Below are 19,377 nucleotides of genomic sequence, written 5' to 3'. Positions count from 1 at the left end.
CTCAAAAGAAGTCCATGTTTGTTCATTTTGTCCGTCCGTCCATCCATCCATCCATCCATCCCTCCTCTCATCAGCCCAGCCTTCCTTCCAGCTATCAGTCCATCTGTCCTTTCCTGCCATCCATCCATGCACCTGCTCGTCCACGCACCCGCCCGTCCATCCCCCTGAACACACCAATCCTCAAACAAGGAACCTTTCTCCAAAGGCCCCAGCTCTGCTCTCCTCCTTTCTTGTGTTTAGAACTGGTCATGAACCTCCCCAGATCAGTTATTCCAGGCATGGGAGACCATCAGGTTAGACACCTCAGGATTAGCTCCTGGGTTACCCGAGAGGTGGGAGCAGGGGGTGGGGAGGAACCAAGTAAGTCCTGCCAGGAAAGAAAGCAGGAATGGCTGTTAGAAAGGCAAATTAACTCTAAGTTTTAAGTCTGCTTGACTCTGTTATTTATTTATTTATTTATTTATTTATTTATTTATTTATTTACTACATTTTACTCTTAGCGTGTCATGCTTTTTAACTAAAGCATTCTCCAAATTTAGCTATATTTACTATGACAATTATTTTATTTGCTTGATTCAGTAGTTTGTACCTCACCTTAATCTATAAATTATTGTTTGTTCTCACAGTATGCACACATATACTGTATGTTATAATGACCATTGCAACACAGAAAAGAATTTAACAACAGGAGCAGGGAAAATACAAATCAATACAGAAGTTCAAAGCCAACAGGGTCCATGCATTGTTATGACTGAGCCTCAGTTTCTCAACTTCATAGATGCAAAAAAGCAAAAGGATCACTCTGATCTTTCTTGCTGCCGGAGAAGGGAGATATGCCAGGTCTTGCAGAGAAATGGAGGCTTCTTTGCTTCTTTTAAACTAAATGTTGGGGCCTCCTTGGTGGTGCAAGGGGTTAAGATGGAGCACTATGAAGCTATCCACAGCCACTGCAGCACGAGTTTGATCCCCAGGCAGGGAGCTACCCCCATGGTGCAGCAGACCTCTCCTGTCTCCCTGCAGCTCCCCTCAGCAGTGTGTTTCAGTAGATCTGCTTGTTCTGCTTCCCACTCTATCTCTGGTGAATCCTCTCACCCCCCCGCACCTCTGGCCTGTACCCCAGTTCTTGTATGCATAAATAAATAAATCTTTAAATAAATAAATCTTTTAAAAAAACAAATGTTGCATATGGGCTTCTTAGAAAGAACTGAGTGGTATCATGAGTAGCAAGTGAACAACCACGTTCTCACAGCTCTTCCTCTCGGCAGTACACCGGAAACGCGGGGCATGTGTCAAAGTCAGCTCAGCAGCTGGAATTCTCCAGAAAGCCAAAAGAAAAGATGCAAGTACTCAGCCCTCTGCTCGTGTGGTTTGGTGCAATTCAAGGCGTCACAACACCCAGTAGAATTGCTGGGCCGTGTGCCCATCAGCTGGTCTTTATAGTCACTACCTGTTAAAAGTAGCCAGGTGTGCGCACGCGTGTCTGGAGGCGTGTGTGTCCATCTTCTCGTCTCATGCCATAACAGGGCGGGCGAGCCACAGTTAAGCCCTCCACCTACCGTGCCTCTCCCCGGCTCGCTGATGGAGGCCTTAGGAACCGACCTGATAAGGCTGATACCGTCTGTTGAAATTAAGGACTCACTTTGAAGCACTCACAGAGGAGAGTTCTATTTTTGTAAATAGGATAATTGGGTGGAAAACTGTGCTAATACCTGTCTTTATTTAACCACTCCCAGGGACGAAGCCTAACCGTTAAAACCAAGATGCCATAACTAAGAAACCACCATTTACAGTGTCATCAATCCAGGCTAGGGTGTACAAGGGAGCCGGGAAGTCGGGAGGCAGCCGTTCGTCCTCCGTTACCACCTCAGGTGTTGGCATGGAGGCGGGAGTGGGCAGGTAGACTGAGGCAGGACAGCAGGGAGCAGGGCGAGGTCAGTGACCACCACCGGATGCCAGGAGTAGTATGTCACAGAAAGGTTTTGGAGAATGTGGTGAGGCCATAATTGTGTCCTGAGGGCCGTGATCTTTATTCTGCGTGGCTGTGGTTCTCCCCCGGCCCTGCACTGCTGGAGGCAGCAGATGGTTTGAGGCAGTGTGTGCAGTGTAGAGGGGGCAGCTTGGGAAGCAGCGGCCGGGCCAGGCATGCACACGCCCCTTCTGTGCTCTAGCAGTGGTGATGTGGGCAGGAGCGTGGCCTTGCAGGCAGAGACATGGCCTTTGGCTCTTAAGCACAAGTTTCCCGTTCAGAACTCCAGAGACCAGAAGCACCTCACCCCACAGGCCAGCCTCAGCTCTGGTCATGAGAACAAAGCCATCAGTAGGTCTTTAGTAAGATAATGTGAAGCAGAGCCCGTGCTCCCCATATTACAGATGGGTAAACTGAGGCTTGAAAATCTTACATCCAGTCACTGTCAGTGCTGGGATTGGAACCAATTTTCTAGCACGAAAACCTCTTGGTTTTCTCTGTTCTGTGTTGTCAGACTCTGGTGTCTTCCAACTTATAAGATGCGAGGGCCGTGGACCAAAGCACCTGTTGGGGTGTCTGGGGCTGAGGGTGACTTTCTATTCTTCAACGTCACATTTGAGAAGCCAGGCAGTGATTAAGCGATGACAGACACTCGCGCGCTCTGGGGAGGCATCTAGGTCGGGAGAGGTTTGCGATGTGTGTTTACCACGCCTTCTGGGGCGCTGCCTAAACCTTGTGAATCTGGAGGGGCTCCCAAGCCCCAGGTTCTGTGACAATGACCACGTGACCGTTTTCCTTTGGCACTTACGTCAAAATTCAGGTTTTTGTTTGGGGGTCTTTCTAAGCCTGGTACAGCGGGGAGGGGGTTCACACTGGCTTGACATACAGTGGAAATAGCCTTAGGTGGTGTCAGCTTCTGCCGGTGTCTCCTCCTGTGCCCAAAACGCTGTAACTTCTTACAGGTGGTTTTTATATAGTAGAACAGCAGAATAGGAGAGGTAGCTGGTGTGTGCATGTGTAGGGGGGTATTGGAGACTTTGAGAATCTGTTATGAATCGAAATGTACCCCTCCAACTCCTCCCCCATTCAAGTTTGGAAGGCCTAACCCCGAGAACCTCAAAATGAATTTATATGTGGAGACACCGCAGATGTACTTAGCTAAGGTGACATTCGAGAGAACAGGGAGGAGGGACCCTGGTGTCCTTATATAAAAGGGGAGATTTGGAAACAGACACCCGCACAGGGAGAACTTCAGGTAAAGATGAAGGCAGAGATCGGGGTGATGTGCCTGCAGCCCAAGGAGCAGCAAAGATTGTCAGAGACCCCCAGCAGCGAGGAGAGAGTCCTGGACCCACCTCCTCCTGACCTCTGGGGAGCCAACCCTGCTCCACCCGGATGGGGACATCCCACCCTGTGAGACGGTGAGTGGCCGCTGGTTAAGCCGCTGCCCTGTGGTGCCAGCCAGCCAAGGCAGGGAAGACGAGCAACTTTGCCGTCCAGGAGAGACCCAGCGGCCCCCTGTGCGGTGGCTAAAGTTTGCAGGGCACGTGGGAGCCGGTGAGCCAAGAGGTCAGGAAGTGGAAGGAGTCGCTGCCCAGATAAGCGGACTGACTGGAAGAATGTGTTTGCTGTCCGAGGGACGCTGCTTTAAGATGACCTTTTACTTCATTGGGTATTTTTCTGTTTGTTTTTTAGCAACTTGTCCATTAGGGTTGGAAATAGATTTTCCTCAAGACCACAAAGTGACCGTTAAGAAAACGACGCGTTTAAAAGACGCGTTTAAATTCCGCTATGGGTAGTACTTTGTCGACTAGAACTTTCTGGACAGATACTAATGTCCTAGATCGACAAATAGTGGCCCCTGGCCACGTGCCGCTATCAAGTGCTAGAAATGTGGCCGGTGAGACTGAGGAATTAGGTCATTTCTATTTTATTTGGACTTAAGTTGCCACTTGCCGTCAGTGGCCACTTTCTGGACCTGACGGGCCTCTCGGATGCACCGTGGGATGGGTAGGGCCCAGAGGGGAGACCTGAGGGGCCTGGATTTTTACTGGGGCTCACGGGAAGGGGGCTAACTGGGCTCCAGGGCTTGTTGGGTGCCCTCATGTTGTCTGCACCTGAAGGGGCTCCGGCGGTAGTCAAAGTGAGGTGGCACAAGCAGAATTTTCTAGATGCTTTGCTAGAGATGCTTCATGGAGGGCTTCGTCTGTTGCTACTTCTGAGACCACCTTGTCTTGGGCTGAGGGATACTCCGTAGAGAGATGGGCATGTTGGTGAAGGTGAGGAAGGAGTGTGGAGGGCCAGGTGGACAGAGGTCAATTCTCAGATTGTCCCCTGAGGGGCGCCTGCCTGGGCTGGGGAGGAGGGGCTGCCCGCCAGTGAAGTCAGGACCTGACCCGGCTCTCTGTCCCGCACCCCTCTGCACCCATGGCAGCGCTGCGCAGCCGGGTGTAGGGCGCTGTGTTGGCCAAAGGGCAGGTGGGATGTTTCAGAGTCTAACCTGGCACCCCAACCTAGCATGACAAGATGCGGGTTCTCTCTGAAGAAGAACCAGACCCTGGGAGTGTCCTGCCCGGCCCTGGACAAATGACTGTTGTCACTGTGTCCCCACTGGCTTTGGCTCGGTGCCCGGTATAATTTAAAAATTACTGCTTTTCCCAACTCCACGTAGTTATCATTGTGATTTCACAGAGAAGTAAATGGTCCAGCGCGTCTTATGATTTCTAAATCCCGACACAAATGGTGGAGAGGCTGCAGTCAGAAGGGCGCCTGCCTCTCCCTGTGCCCTAGCGGGTAGGGATGGGTGGACGGAAAGGGGCTCTCCTGGGCACGCGGACAGCAGGTGGGTGTCAGCTGCCATTGGAAGGCCGAGGATTTATTATAGTTCGAGGGGAGAGAGAAGGTCGAGGCAGACCTGCTCGCCAGCCCTCCGCACGTCTGGTATCTGGACCCGAGCACAAGCCCCCCGCAGGCCTGGGGCATCTGCACGTGAGTGGCCACCACGCACAGCAGCGAATGCTCGCTCCCGCGGTGTGGCCACATGCGCGCACCCGACACAAGCTTCTGCAAGATGAAGTGAAGCTGTGGAGTGAAGCCAGGTGATCCGTGCTGAGCGCTGTGAGAGAGGCTGGAGGAGAAAGGCCCGTGTACCCCGCGAGCGCGCCCCCTCCTTGGCCTGTCTCTGCAGGTCGGCCTGGGTGGGCCTGGCGCCCGGGAGTCCGAGGTTGCTCTGGGTGCTGGTGTCAGGCTTCGCAGGGACCCGTTGGGGGCCTAACTTGGTATGAACTGGAGCAAGTGACAGGTCAGGTTTTTCGATCTGCCTGTGATTATTTGACTGTGGTAACCGCCAGCAGATGGGGAGGGCAGAGGGACGACACTGAAATAATTAATAATTTGTAGATGCAGCCTGCAGCCCCGGCCTCGCGGTGTGCCTTTCCGTTCCGGCAGAACACACGCGAAGGGAGCCTCACAGCCCCATCTGCTCCGCTCTTCCTGGCTCGAGCTTTTATTTAATATCCTCTCTTTGACCCATTCGCGTGAGGTCAGCCCTCTTCTCTTTTTCTGTTTCTGTGTTTAAATAATCTTGGCTGCTACTTGCTGTGAAGGACTTAGCTAGTAGTGGGTGGGATTGACCTCTGGATCCAGTAAACATTTATTGCATCAAGGACAGTGCTTGCACTGTGCAGGCAAGGGAGGAGGTGGACTCCGGCCCTCCAGGGCCTGAGGAGGGAGAGCCAGCAGCCCCGGCACTGCCGGCCGCTGCAGAAGGAGGGCAGGAGGGCAAAGGAGGGCCAAGGTGATCAGGGTATTGAGCTTGGAGAATGGTGATGATGGAACAGTTGGAGGAGACAGGGACTCCCTCAGGAGGAGTAGGTTGGTGGGAAGCGGAACAGGGGAATGAACTTGATTTGGGATGTGTTAGGTGTGAGACCGGACAGCCCCATGGACACGTCCAGCAGGCACTAAAAAGATCCCCAGCACAGAGTCCTCAAGACCCCACACGCCCCAGTGGGTGTTCCTGGGGCGGCAGCTTTCCCGCCCTTCCCTTCTCAAGTGGTCTCCCATTGAGTCCCTTTAGAGGAGAGAGGAGGGAAGTTTCTTAATTCCCCAGCCTTTATCCTCACACTTGAATGCTAAATCCAGAACTCCCCATCCCTTCCTGCCAAGTAGTTCAAAAGCTCCCGAGGGATCCTGGGAACAGGCGCACCCTGGTGGGACTTTTCAGAGCACTCCTGGGGTCGTGAGAGACATTTCGGGGATGCTGCAGAGGAATGTGAGCTGTCGTCGGCTTTAGTGATCTCCTGGCTGGGTCTGGATGTGCTGCTGGCATGTTTGAAGGCTGGTGAATGCCTGTGGCCCTGCACGCCCCAGCTGGGCGACCCTGTCTCCCTTTTAATTCCTAACTAGCGGCAGTGGCTAATACACCTGCTCGTCTTCTGCAGAACGAGGTGCAGGCGAGCCCACCGGCCTTGCCACCTTGGTCAGGCAGGTCAGTTGGCTGCTGGAAGCTCCACTTACTCATCTGTAAATTGAAGGGACTTGGCAAGGTGCCCTTGAACTTGACCTCCAATCCTTGTATTTTGTGTCAATCAGCAATTCTTTGTCCAAGGGGTGCTGTTTTTCCCTAGGAATCGTTCTGCAGTTGCGGGTTTGCTTATCACCTTGGCCAGAAGCAGCTTGGGCAGAGCTGGGTCTTTGCAGTCAGCGGCTCGAGGTGAAATCCTCGCCCCGACGTGGCGGCCATGCAACTCTTGGCAATGAGCTGGTCCTTGCTGATCCGCAAGTGTTCTCACCTGCACAAAGGGACGATGGCACACATCACAGGCTCATTGAGGGCAGCATTATCAAGCATCTACGCCACTGTACCTGCTTTCAAGAGAGCTTCATTGAGCTATAATTCACGTCCCATGTAGTTTATCCTTTTGAAACATACAAGTCGTTGGTTTTGGTACATTCACAAAACTGTGCATTGATAGCTACTGTCTAGTTCCAGAACATTTTCATCACCCTGGAAAGAAATCCTGCACTCAGGAGCAGTCACTCCCCTCCCCCAGCCTCTGGCAACCTCTCATCTGCTCCCTGTCTCCACGGATTTGCACATCCTGGACGTTTCACATAAACAGTCCTACAATATTTGCTCTCCTGTGTCTGCCGTCTTGTGCTTAGCATCATGTTCTTACAGTTGATCCACATTGTAGGCTGTATCAGCACTTCATTCCTTTTTATGTCTGCGTCATACTCCCTTGTACGACGAGGTCACTGTTGTTTACCTGTCCGTCACATGCTACACATTTGGGCAGTTTCCACTTGCTCTTGGGAATGGCGCTACTGTGCACATTTGTGTGCATGTTTTTGTGTGGACATATGTTTTCAATTCTCTGGGGATCTCGTGGTGGTTTTGATTTGCATTTCCCTAATGACAGATGACGGTGAGCATTTTTCGTGGGTTTATCGGCCATTTGTCTATCTCCTTTGGAGAAAGATCTCTGCAAATTCTTTGCTTATTTTAAAAAGCGGGTGAAGTTGTACCCCGTCTGGTGTTTAAATAGGCATATAGTCGATGTTGGGTCTTCTTCCCAGGCTGCTCACTGCAGTCTAAAACATTGTAGGTGACCTGTAGAACTAATTACCCAGAGTGAATCCCCAGTATCCTGAGTCCTCAATCTACCCTCTGTCCTATCCCAAGCCCTTCTGATCCTGGAGCCCGAATCTGGAACCTGGAGCAGCAGGGGAGAGCTTGGATATGAGCTCTGGCTGGGTTCCTGGGGGGCAGTGGCTACTTATATCTCCTGTTTTTTCCAGAAGGAGGACTAAGGGGGGTTGTGCAGCTTCCCCCCCCCCTTCACTGCTGTACCAGGGTGTCCTCCCTCCAGCACTGTGGCCTTCTGGACAAGGGGCTGGGGGCCCCGTGGAGGTGTATCTGACAACAGTGACTTCTCTCCCCGGCACCACTGCCCAGATGAGTGACACATTTTCCAAGAATGATCTGGCAACTTTAAGTCATATATAAAAATGTCCAAAGGAAAATCATGGGTCCCTTTTAAAGAGAAGGGAGTTTTTTATGAGAAACCCTTGAAGCTACTGAGAGGACCTAGAAATTATTCTCTGTTCTGAGACCTGTCTCTCTGTCCCCGAGACCTGCCACCCTCTTTCTCCATCCACCAACCTCCTGTGCTCTCTCTGTCTTCCCCTTCTGTCCATTCAAAACCAAACCATCCCTCCAGGCCCAGTGGGGTCTCCTGCCCCTCCCAGAAACCTCTCAGGAGATCTTCAGTCAGGGCTCTTCCTGTTCATCAGGGAAGAGGTGCCCAGGGCTGTCCAGCCTGAACTGTCCCCAGAGACGCATCGCCACCAGCGGGGCAACTGCCAGGCACAGGTCTGCCCTGAGACTTGGCCTTGCCTTGCGTGTGGGTTTGAAGGATTATGGACAGATGTTATTGATTCCTCCTCATCAGTCGATCAGGAAAGCTTAAAAAATCTCTTTAATGCCCAGGAGATCTGCTTTGGAGGACAAAGGCAGGCCAACTGCAATGGACAGGGTAGGAGGTGCCTCTAGATGGGTCATCCCTTCATTGGAACGACTGGGCAGAAATAGTGGAGCCGTCTGTCCATGTGTCTTCCCACCCTCCTCTCTCTCTCTCCACCTCCTTCTGCTCCTCTGAGCATTTGAACCTGCCTCTACCAGGCTGCCATCTTCTTGGCTTCATATAAATTGCGGGCTACCTTCAGAAATATGTTGTCTAGTTGAAAGAATGAGATAAATCACAAAATCTCTCACTGTTTGCACTAGAAGCTTCCTTAAGGAAATCCAATCTAATATTTCCCCACCTCCTGTCCTGACCAAAAACCATTAAATGCTTTGTATGAGGGGTTGGGAAGGGAGCTTTTCCTTGGATAAATAAATATGCGACCACAGAGTCTATGGTGAAGTCTCCTGTGAAGATTCCCTCTAGGTATTAGGGGATTAAAGGCTCTGAGAAGTCCTGCAAAAGGAACAGCAGCTTATTTGACTCAACCCAACACTTCTTAAACTATTTGGACCTCAAATATTCTTTATTCCTTTTCCATAATAAGTGTGAATAGCTCACAGGACATGAACTGAAGCACACTTGGGAAAAAGTCTTATCTTTATAGGCAAGGAGACCAGTATTCAGATATATTAAGTGACTTGCTCAAAGTCAACACAAAACCAGACTGAAACCAACTTTTCTAGCTCCTGCTCTTGTTCTTTTTACAAAAAAAAAAAAAAGAACATATCATGCTTGAATAAGGGTATATGATGTTTAAACGTTATCACTTACACTACCAATGAAACATGCAAGTTTTAGGGTAATTCCACATGCACTTGAACATTGGTTCTAGCATTTTATTACCTGGGGACCCTGCATGGCTAATCTCTCAGAGTCTCTTTCTTCTCTTGGTGGGTGAGAATAATAGTATTAATAGTAATCTCACAACGGTGTTGTTGTGAGATTAGATGAGATGCTACTATGTGGAAGCTCAAGTCTCTGCTCACATCTTCATTTCCTCAGACTTTTCTCATCATATCAAGTGCCAGGCCCAGTCATCTGTGATTTTGATAGGCTAAGCCTATTTCAGACGCCCAGAGTTCATGAGGATGATGGTTATGGATAGGCACGGAGAGGGTGCAGGCATCTGAAGAAGGGAGGACCTGCACCTCTGAATCATACGCAGCATTGCAGGCCAATGTTACCTCAATAAAAACATAAATAATACAGTGGGAAAATAAGTGTTTGGATGATAGCAGTCCTCAAGAAGGAATATAAGTTAAAACATAGAAAGTAATACAAAAGGAAAAAAGTCATTTTATAAAATACTTACCAAAAAGGGACTCTAAAATAGTGTGTATTTTATATTCTATTAGAAAACTCAAACATATCGTGAAGTCACCCAAAACTCATATGCCAAATATTAACTTATTATCTTTATGGGTTTTTTTTAAAGATTTATTTATGCATACAAGAACTGGGGTGTAAGCCAGAGGTACTGGGGCTGAGAGGATTCACCAGAGAGAGTGGGGAGCAGAACAGGCGGATCTACTGAAATCCTGAGGGAATTTCTACTGAAATGCTGAGGGGAGCAGCGGGCGAGACGAGAGGTCTGCTGTGCCATGTGGGTAGCTCCCTGGCTGGGAATCGAACTCGGGCTGCAGTGGCTGCGGATAGCTTGATAGCACTGTCTTTAACCCCTGCGCCACTAGGGAGGCCCCTATTATCTTTTTGTATCAGAATTACTAATGACTTTTCATCGAGTATGAAATACAATTATATTTTGCTAAAATATTCTTCTTAAAATCTAACAACAACAAAAAGATTGTAAGTGTACCCAGGCAAATAGAATAGGTAACATTTCTTAAAAATGATGATCACAATTGGTATTTAGTGGATGGTGACTGAGGGGACAGGTGCACTGGAAATAGGGGTGATTCCCGGAGCTAAACACCCGTGGGATTGAGTGGAGAGCGAGGTGGGGACAGGCTCGAATGTGGAGATTAGCTGGCGCCGGGGGACAGCCTTGTCCGTGGGGGACACGCGGGACCGCAGACCACCTGTCTTCCTCTTCTCCACCCACAACACAAAAAAGTGGTCGAGCTTTCTTTACTAACAGGCAGCTGAGCTGTCTGCCTGAGCAACACAATTTATTTGAAAGGTTTGGCCACAAAGGTGCCGAGGTGGGAGAGTGGAGGACGAAGGCAGCATCACTAGAGAATGGGGTGAGGGCAGCCGGCGCCCGAGGCCGCCCTGGGTCTGTGATGAAGCAAGGCTTCCCCAGTGCCTTGAAGGGAGCCGGTGAATAAGACACAGCCCTGATGACCGGCTCTCCTCTGTTCTCTGCAGAAATCTTTCCTACCGCACCAGCCCACCCCCCCACCACCTCAAAACTTGCTTGGGTAGCTGTGGAATCGCAGTCATACATGGGAGCTTAGTCTGAGCCCCTAATGTGAATCTGGGGCTGTGCTCGCCCCAGGCCTGTGCAGAAAGCCCCACTTGCCTTGGGGTGCAGGCCCTGCGCGTATTATCAGCCTCACCCCAGAAAACAGCACAGGGCCCGTCTGGTGCCATCTTTGCTTTCTCTGCATTTCCTGGGCCCTCACCCTCCCTAGCTTTCCTTCTGCCAGTTCCTGGGCCAGCATTTTGAGGAGCCCGATATGTGGGCCACAGTGAATAACCCTATCCGGGGCTTTGACCAGCAGCACGGACAGCTTGGCCGGGGTGAGGGGGCAGTGGAGAGCGTGCCAGGTCGCCTCCCCCTGCAGCTGCGCTGCGCACAGAGAGCCCGTTCATGTGGCACCGTTCATGTGGCACCGGCACGTGGGGTGCCAGACCCCGTCCGCCCTGCCAGGTGCCGGCTGCTCTCGGGGGCCAGGCCAGGCCGAGCGTGCCGCCCGCCCCACCACTCACAGCTCCACTCGTTTATTTTCCGAGTCAAACAAACCCGACTCCTGCTGTGCATGTGGACTGAGCACTTCACAGAACCACAACCGGCAGCTGGGTCCCTGACGGCGCGATTCCTGAGGACTCCAGGCAGCCACTCCAGAAAACGGGTGGCAGTTCCTGAAAAGGTTAGCTTCACCACATGACCTGCACTGGACCCGCTCCCGGTGTCCAGACGTTTGTCCACATGGACACCTGAGCAGGAAATCAGAGCGGCCTGCTCGGGACCCCAGCGTCCACTGGCCGATGGGCATGCTCTGCAGCCGTCAGTGGAATAGTACTTGGCAATAAAAAGGAACAAAGTGCAGACAACACGGATGAACCCTCAATAAAATTAGGTTAAGTGAGAGAAGCCAGACACAAAAGGCCCCCAAGTCAGTGGTTCCGTGTGTGTGAAGCATTCAGGATAGGCAGAGCCACCGAAGCAGCAAGTAGATGAGAGGTGGCCAGGGGTTGGGGGGGAGGGGCGAGGGGGATTCTGGGGGTGCGTGTGGATGGGCGTGGGGTTCTGTTCAGAGGGAGGAAAATGCTTTGGCTGAGACCATACTGCGTATATCAAAGCCACGGACCCCCTGCGCTTTAGTCGGGCCACTGTGTGGCGTGTGAGCTATGTGTCCGCAAAGCTGTTATTTACAAGACTGCCCGGAACTTGCCAGCGCTGTCAAATCCATTACGGACACATACCGGCAAGGGGTCAAGGGAGAAGAGATGAGAAAGTCCATGGGCGCGTGGGCAGCGGCGCTAGCTCAGGTCTGCTCCACGCGCTCCTGGGGCAAGTGGCGTGCCCTGTGGGATCGTAGCATTTGCTCCAAAGTTTGGAAAACCTTGAACTTCCCCCTCCCAAACCCGATCTGCAAATCAGTTCCAGCAGGACCCGTGGGGTTAGACATCAGTGAGGAATGAATAAATACATTTTGAAAAGTTCTATTTGGAAAACATGTTTCACTTACTGAAAATTTGCAAAAATAAAACTAATACAAAGAATAACCCCTTGTCTTTTACCGGAGTCACCCGTTGTCTTGTCAGCCCGTTTGCTTTATGACTTGCCTGTGCGATCTCTTGCTTCCACGCTGCTCTTGTGGCCACATGTGTGTGGACATACACATATGTATTTATGGACGTCTCTCTGGATGGAAGTATATATAGGTACAAGTGCTTTTTTTTTTTTCCAGAGTGATTTGAGGGTAGGGCCCTTTACTGCCACACCATTAGGTACCATAGCTACAAGCTACGAGAGGCTATAAAATTAAAATGAAATCATCCATACAAGTCAGTTCTGGGTCCCACCAGCACCTTTTCCCGGGCCCAGGAGCCACCTGTGCTACTAGCAGCCAAGTTGGCCCGAAGGTTACAGAGAGCTGACTGCATCCCAGAGCAGGTGGGCGCACACCTGCCCGCATGCTGTGTGTTCTAGAAGGGGGTGCTCGCCCACCTCGCTCAGCACAGTGACCAGTTTGAGAGAACGTGACCCTGCTAACACTGATTCAGCACTTTCATCTCACCCACATTTCCCACTCCAGCTTTGTTGACCCAGCAAGTTCTCACCCCTATTGGAACGAGGTTTTCTGTCCTGTGGCCCAAGCCTGCCTGGTTGGAGCCCAGTCTGGCCTCAACAGTTAGTCCATGACTTGAAGGGGCTCCTTCACTGGGGCCCTCCATGACCAGGGCCCTTTCTGGGACTCGTGTGCCAGGGCCCCTTGTCGCCCTATCTATCGCCCAGAGCGATGTTGGTGTGGGGTCCCTGGTTGAACAACTCACAGGGCAGCTTCCGCCCCTTGGCACTGACCCTGTTATAGGGCAGGGAAAGGGGCAGCCCAAGGCCCGCAAACCTGCCCATTCTAAATGGGTTCTGCCATCCGCCACATCAACACAAAACATAGGAGACTTTAATGGGAAGGAACTGTAATACAACTAGGAAACAATGCAGGTAAGGCAAAGAGTCCAGTTTCTAAATGAAGCACCCACAGTTACCCGTCCCCTCGTGGGTAAAAGTCCATCCATATGGGATTGGCCCAGAGCAAGGCCCCAAAGCCTGCCACAAGTCTAAAGCACCTTCCAGTGGGGACCCACAGAAAAGAGTCAGAAACAACCAAACAAGCCCGGAAGGAAAAGAGCAAAATCAACATCAAGATAAAAGCTGCCATTGTCACCTCCCCACGGGTCTCACCCACATCTGTGTCACCCAGTCCATGACCCAAAGACAAGCGCAGTTTCTTCACGTGTCTCTAGGCTCCATGCGCCTCCTCCAGGTCTCCTGGCTCCATCCTGCTCCTTCCTCAGTCTCTTCTGCAGCTTCTCCTCTTCCTGCTCAGCTCCACCCTCCCTTGGGTGGGGCAGGGAACCTCCCCCTTTCCTGGGGACCACCCTGTTACAACCCCAGCTCTGAGTGGATGGGGTTCCGCTGTGCATCAGTGGGGAAGAGTTACTGGGAGAAAAAGGACACCAGCCACCCCAGCCATCCCACTGTTTTTCTTTGTTCTGATAACTTTTCCCAAATTGTAACCTGTAGCTTTAAAAAAAAAAAAAAAAAGGCTTGCCTTGATCCTAGGTTGCTCTCTGGTTTGTGGCTGCGGTGATCTGGTAGCCCCGAAGCTCTTCACCTGGCCCAGGACCCAAGGGGCAGGGAGGAGGCTCCCACACTGGGGTGTATGGATGCTGGTCCTGGGGCCCTGGGCTGCCTCCCCCATCCCAAGCAAGCGCTGCCCATCCAGCCTCATCAGCTCACTGTGCTCCAGGCCAGGGCCACGGCAAGAATAGTTTGCCGAGTCCCTTCCACTTTTGAGCTAACTAGTGTTTGAGCTTGTCCTGCAGGACACTCCTGGCAACTTAGTGGGATTTTATGGCCTGAGTAAGAGGAGACCAGATTCCTGGATTGCTGACTTCACTTCCATAGAGGCTCTCACCCCCCCCGCCCCCCCCCTACCCCGCACCCTACCGCACCCCCATTCACTCTCAGCATTTTATCGAGTAAAAGCTGGCAGAAGAGAAATCGACAGGCTTATTCTTTTACCTTTCTTCTATTTCCATTTGCCCCTTGGAATGTATTCTCCTACTTTCTCCCACCTTCTATTTTGATTCAGCATTTCCTAGAAGAGAAAAACATTTAGCAAGGTAAGAATCGCTGAAAAACTCAGTGGGGATCCCGTCTGAGCCTTATCGCTTGAGCCAAGAAAGAAAAGGGAAATGGATTCATGCAGAGAGAGTGGAAATGGAGCTGATAGCTTCCTTTTCTGCTTAACTAAAAAAGAATGAAAAGGGCTTGGCGGGCAGGGTCAAGACCACAGGCGGCAGCTGAGAGCCGCAGGAGCAGGACGGCCCCCGCAAAGTCCCTGCCCTTCGCCACCTTTTGAATGGACTTAGAGTGGACTTTCAACACTGGGTCCCGCGTCTCAAGTGCAGGAGTAAATTGAGTGTATTTGATGCTGGTGGAAGAACCAGAATGTTCTCACAGCCATTGGAAGGAAAACATTCGGATGTTCTTCATGAGTATCTTCTATGTCGCAAGAGGCGCCCGAATTGGCCCAGTCGTTTTGATTGGCTGACCCAGGAGCTCCTTGCTTTTCCTGGAGGCTTGCAGGTCCCTGCCCCTCCTGGAACCCCGGCCTAGGAACTGCGGTTTTATGATACCTGAGAGTAACCCCCCTTTTGCCCGGAGGACCTCCTCACCGGACTCAGTGCTCAAAGAACCTGTCCCAGAGCTGACTGAGTTGCAGGTCGCGCAGACCTTGCAGGTGTCACTGAGAAGTGCATGCAGAGCTGCCATGCCCTGGATGCAACCTTGATGAGTGGGCCTGCTGCCCGCTGGGAACACCCAGGCCAGGCCACCCCCGGCCTCTGCTCGTCAGCAAGGGCCCCCGAGCACCAGCCTTCCCTTCACTTGTCACTTGTCACCGTGACTTCCAGTTGCTGAGGGTCTTTAGGTTGCTCCCCACTGACCAAGCCCCTCTGCTCAGGATCTTCTGTCACAGACACCTCCAGGGTGGCCGGTGCATTCCCCGTCGGAGCCAGCGTCTCCCACGCCCTCCTCTCCTCCCTCCCAAGCCCTCAGCTGCGGTCTTGCGTCTTTGTTCTTCCTGTGCCCCCTCAGATGGGTTCTGTTTGTTTTATCCTAAGTCATCTCATTTTCATGTTGTGTCGGCAAACTGTCCCGTGTCCCGGGGGAGGGAGATGGCCTGCACAGCTTCACCTCCACGCGTGGCTTCCGACGTGCTGACGCGCTGGCCTCTGTTCCACAGCTTACCCCCTCCTCCTCTTGGGGTGCTTTCTTCCATGTCCGTATTCCCTGGGAACCCTACACCGTTTCTTCAGCTATGACTGCCTCATGTGGTCACCACCTCGGCATGTTGGCCTCTTGAAAAGCAGCGCGTCTCTCACAATGCCCGTGGCTTCCTGCCGCTCGGCCAGCACAGAGCACTCTGCAGGTGCTTCTGGACACTCGCCAGGGCTCTGGAATCCTCCTCATGCAGATTTGGATATTTGACTTTGTTGAGTCTTCAAGGCTTCTGCAGGACTGATTCATTCTAAGTAATCTCCAGAAGGCTGAGTGTGCCGTCTGAATCATTTAGAGAGAGATAATCCTTGCATCCCAGGGAGGTGTGGGGTGCATTTACCTTAGTCATAGGGCCTCTCCTGGATCCCAGTAGAGATGAGGGTTGCCTGCCCAACACAGAATTTGCCCAAACAGCCTCATGTCCTCTTAAGGGCATCTCTAAATTATGAAAACACTCTCCACTCTAGGGACATTTCTCTCTAAAGAGCCTGAATTAAGCATCTAGAATCAACCTTCTTGCCCCCTTGACAATGAAAAATTCTTGGTGTCATATATAACATGCCACGTTGTTGTAACATCATTCCTCTTGACCCTGGTGTGTTCAGCATATTATGGTCCCCAAGTTAATCGATATTCTTGATCATTGCATTTTAAGATGATCATTTTGAGTCACAAGTGAGATGACATATTGAGTCCGGGTTTTGTAATGTTTGAGGGTTCCATCTAGGATCTGCGGGTCTCTTATTTGTGACTTAGCACCACCTAACACCCCACTGGGGCTGCACCCCAATTCTGGACATCTCAATCTGGAAGCCATATGTAAGGAAGGGGACTGTCCAGAATAATATAAGAGGGAGGGGACTGTCCAGAATAGTGTTTGTTCAGCCCTTAATGAATCAGTGGTACCCTGGGTGTGAGCAATGCTATTTTTAAACCCACTGCTGACTTCAGTGATAGAGAGGGTACAGAATGTGCCTCGCCAGACTGCAAGCTTGTCATGAGTAATCCCCCTGGTTATGAATTATGATGTCAGAACTTGAATATTCTTTATCATGAACGTAACCATCGCATCATGTAAAAAGAGGGGGAGGAGCAGGGTGTGAAAAGTCAATTTTTCCCAGAGGAAAAAAACACATAAGCTGGTTCTTCTGTAAGGACACTGCAGCCTGAACTCAGCCAGGCCAGGCTCTGTGGGTAGCTTTGAGTCATCCGAAAGTCACTGTCTCCAGGTTCCTGGACCTAATGGGAGGCATTTACGGCAAATGATCCTGTTGTCCAGGAAGTTATTGGGTGGGGATTGGTGTGTGCACACCTGAAATCCCTCACCACTGTGAGGCTCCTTGGACCCACCGGACCCATGAAGCATTTCACAGGGCACAGAAGTGCTATGTCTGTGGCACAGGGAAGAGAGGGTTGAATCACTCACAATTGCCCCCAAGAATGTGTGCTCTGGTTTCAACCCGTGAGCATTTGATGCTGAGCATCAAAATAGAATCCCATTCAGGGCCTCCTTGGTGGCGCAAGGGGTTAAGATGCAACCTATGAAGCTTCCGTGGCCACTGCAGCACAAGTTCAATCCCCAGCCAGGGGCTACCCACATGGTGCAGCAGACCTCTCCTGACTCGCCTGCTGCTCCCCTCAGCAGTGTATTTCAGTCCGTCTGCCTGTTCTGCTCCCCACTCTGTCTCTGGTGAATCTTCTTATCTCCCGCACCTATGGCCTGTACCCCATTCTTGTATACATAAATAAATCTTTAAAAAAAAAAAAGAAGAATCCCATTCAGATTCAGAATCTCCCCAGAGACTCACCTAGGACAGCAGCATGAAGGGAAATGACAGCTCGAGTTAGGGTGGGCTCAGTCCCACCACAGCAGCCCCCACCCCCACATCCCAGGAAGACAGAAGGACCAAGGTTGGTTTCACATTCATGGTCCTCGCTGCTCACCTTTGCCAGGGGCTCCGAGAAGCTTCTCCCCAGCAGTGACCCTCCCCAGAAGTGACCCTCCTTTACATGATGTAACGACTGTGTTTATGATGTTCACGGAGCCGCTCAGACTCGCTCTGAGTCTCCAGGCGCGGGTACCTGGGTTATAACAAGGTTTTCAAAGTAAAAGACTCAGGATAGAAGAAAATAGTAACTGTATTTTATCTCATCTATTTAAAATTTCTATTTTTGTGTTTTTCGTGCACATACACCTACTAGTAAAGGACAACATCTATCACTTAAGAAGATAATAAGTATCGTGTGTATTAGGAGTGTTTGATTTTTTTTTTTTACCATCCTGCTCTACCATAAAAGATGAGGTCAGAGTTTATACAGCAGATCCAAATCCTCAGTGAGTGCGTCGCCCTAGAAACAGGGTCCAGTTATGACAGGGTAGTGTTTCTGACTCCTGGGTTACATGGAGAATTGCATGTGTGTTACATAGAGAAGTACACATGTGTTACGTGGAGAGGTGCATGCGTGTTACATGGAGAAGTGCTTGCGGGTTACATGGAGAAGTACATGTGTGTTACATGGAAAAGTACATGTGTGCTACATGGAGAAGTACATGTGTGTTACATGGAGAAGTGCATGCGGGTTGCATGGAGAAGTGCATGCCAGGTTACATGAAGAAGTGCATGCTGTTTCAAGGTATAGCAGGTATAGATGTCTGACATCCTGGTGGCTCCCCGGCATCCTTTGGAAGCATTGGGGGTTGTTTTCTTCCTGACCTAGCCTGTCTCGTGGGAGAGTATTTGAGGGAGTAACAGACGAGCTCGTATCCCTTTGTCCAGTCATCCAAAAAGCACACCCATCCCTCCTAAGTGCAGACGCCCTTAGCATCACACTCTGTCCTGTGACAGCTGGCTGCCCTGTCATGTGCGATGGGACCTGGTGAGCTCGCCCACCTCCCTCCTCAGCTTCCAGTGAACACTCAGTGCCAGGAGCTGTTCAGGTGCTTTATTATGTAGGGACTCCTCTAACATACACCCTCCCCCTCCCGCCAGGATGCTCTGAGGGCCATTATCAGTTCTATCTTATGGATGAGGAAACTGAGGCATCGGGGCTGCATGACCTGCTGAGACCCGCAGCTCAGTTCTCTCCAGGACCTCAGAAGCCACTTGAAATGAGCCTTGGAGACACAGAGCTCCGTTAGGTGGGAGAGCTGCCTGTGGCACAAATGCTGTCCTGGGCGCTGAGAAGCAGGACCCAGGAGGGCCAGCTGGCGTCCTCGCTGTGCTGAGGGGAGGGGGCCCCACTGCGGAGCCTGCATCATTGGCACTGGAGCTGTTGGGGAGTAACACCAGGACTGGTTTGATGACAGTGAATCACGGTGTGAAAGTGTCCCCACAACAAACCGACCAGCCACTTGAGTTTGCACAACTCAGGACGGGGCCTCTGCTCACACTGAGAAGGCATTTCCACCCCCCCAGCTCACGTCCACATCCACACACAGACACCTCCTCACACACTGTAAGACTGAGGTGCATTTTCATGGTCTGCAAAGCACATCACCGGGTCACTTGGTTATTCCGAGTGTGCTCCCAATACAGCTTCGCTCGCATGTTTTCACTTCTTTGCCATCTTCTCTCTTTTCCTTTTCCTCCTGCCCTGCCTCACCCCTCCCAGGATCCCTGCCTGCCTCCCCGGTTCCTCCAGCTTCTCCTCCAGGGTCTCTTCCTGGCCTTCCCCTCCCCCTGCAC

At 51.4% G+C, this 19,377-nt stretch overlaps 1 protein-coding gene and 1 long non-coding RNA gene across 4 annotated transcripts in view; one reads left to right on the top strand and one right to left on the bottom strand.

The window, feature by feature from the left end:
- HIPK2 (homeodomain interacting protein kinase 2) overlaps positions 1-19,377 on the top strand; it is a 139,150-nt gene that overhangs the window by 23,588 nt on the left and 96,185 nt on the right. The gene's annotated exons all lie outside the window — the stretch shown is intronic.
- On the bottom strand, positions 9,300-17,692 carry LOC119247717 (uncharacterized). Its single transcript, XR_005125817.1, has 3 exons — positions 17,500-17,692; positions 14,432-14,507; positions 9,300-9,680 (listed from the first exon to the last, which is right to left on the bottom strand). It is a non-coding gene; the product is annotated as an uncharacterized LOC119247717 (long non-coding RNA).

Source organism: Talpa occidentalis, unplaced genomic scaffold, assembly GCF_014898055.3.
Source record: "Talpa occidentalis isolate TD23 unplaced genomic scaffold, MPIMG_talOcc4v2.1, whole genome shotgun sequence".
NCBI classification, from domain to species: Eukaryota; Metazoa; Chordata; class Mammalia; order Eulipotyphla; family Talpidae; genus Talpa; species Talpa occidentalis.
The sequence above is the reverse complement of the archived record's forward strand: the minus strand, read 5'-3'. Positions and strand labels throughout refer to the sequence as shown.